Source organism: Hylobates moloch, unplaced genomic scaffold, assembly GCF_009828535.3.
Source record: "Hylobates moloch isolate HMO894 unplaced genomic scaffold, HMol_V3 SCAFFOLD_14640, whole genome shotgun sequence".
Taxonomy (NCBI): Eukaryota; Metazoa; Chordata; class Mammalia; order Primates; family Hylobatidae; genus Hylobates; species Hylobates moloch.
This window is the reverse complement of record NW_026666915.1, coordinates 1-1,401: the sequence shown is the minus strand read 5'-3', so window position 1 is coordinate 1,401 and position 1,401 is coordinate 1. Positions and strand designations below refer to the sequence as shown.

The following is a 1,401-nucleotide window of genomic DNA, read 5'->3' as shown; positions in this document are numbered from 1 at the left end:
AGGGAGGGAGAAAGAAAAGCTAGAGGGCCTTAAGGGACCATTACCTTGGGTCAATGTCCTTATCTTTCCAACTGTTCACAAATTCACTGTCACTATGTGCTAGTTCGTCGCTGGGCATCATTAGTTCATCCTCTTCCTCATCATTGAAGTTCCCACACATGCCGCAGACCTGGCGGGGGAGAGTGGTTTTTCGGTGCTGGGGAAGCCCCAGAGCGGTTTTTCTCCCTTCCTTCTTTCCTTCCTTCCTTCTTTCATGAGAGCGGTTTCCCTCCCTCCCTCCCTCCCTCCTTCCCTCCCTCCCTTCCTTCCTTCCTTTCTTCCCTTCCTTCCTCTCTCCCTCCCTCCCTTCCTTCTTTTGAATTTCACTTGTCACCCAGCCTGGAGTGCAGTGGCATGATCTCGGCTCACTTCACTATCCGCCTCCCGGGTTCAAGTGACTCTCCTGCCTCAGCTTCCCAAGCAGCTGGGATTACAGGTGCACACCACCACCCCCAGCTAATTTTTTTTTTTTTTTTTTAATAGAGACGGGGTTCTACCGTGTTGGCCAGGCTGGTCTCGACCTCCTGACCTCAGTGACCCACGTGCCTCGGCCTCCCAGAATGCTGAGATTAGAGGCGTGAGCCACCACGCCCGGGCAGAATGGTTTTTCCTGGAAACACTCTTGTCCATCCTACACCGAAAGGCGCACTCCTCCACTGCCCTGCTCCATCCTGAGGAGTGGCCTCTTTGGGCAGGCACGATGTGAACACTGCCCCCCATCCCTGCCAGCCACCAATCTCCCGGGGCTGCCTCCCCAGTGAGGAGAGCCAGATGTTTTCCTCACCTTTCCATAGTAGGTTGTGGGGATTTCAATCTCTAAGAGACGATTCCCGTCAAACTTGACTTGCACCCCAATCTTGATGTTAACAATAGTGTAGATGCTGCTGGACTTGACACTGACCCCAGGGATCTGGGAGATCGCGGGCAGGGTGACCTGTTTGCTGTTGATCTAAACAGGAGGAAAGTGACGGTGAGTAGCAGCAGGGACCAGAGTCCCCTCCCCAGCACTCCCTCCCAGCCCCGGTCACCACACCCAGCTCACCAGCACACGGTGGCCCTTCTGCGGGTGACCTGGGCATCGTAGATGTCAATGTAGACCTCGTGAAGGTGGAAAGCCTCAGTTCCACCTTCCTCCTTCTCATGCTTGGCACTGATCTTGAAGAAGGGCAAGGCCATGGCGGGGTGGCACACTTTCACCAGGACATGAGTGCAGTAGTCCGGGGTTACTACCATCAAAGCTCACGTAGTGGGACTCCCCTGGGAGCTGACACACTCCCATACCCAGGAGGACAGAAAGAACAGCTGGGCTATGACGCTCCTCTGGCAGGTACAGGGTCCCTGGGAAACTAGTCCTGGGTTCTC

At 55.2% G+C, this 1,401-nt stretch overlaps 1 pseudogene; it reads right to left on the bottom strand.

Annotated features, from left to right (window-relative positions):
• Positions 1-6: 6 nt before the first annotated feature.
• Positions 7-1,395, bottom strand: LOC116465929 (zonadhesin-like; annotated as a pseudogene).
• Positions 1,396-1,401: the final 6 nt, after the last annotated feature.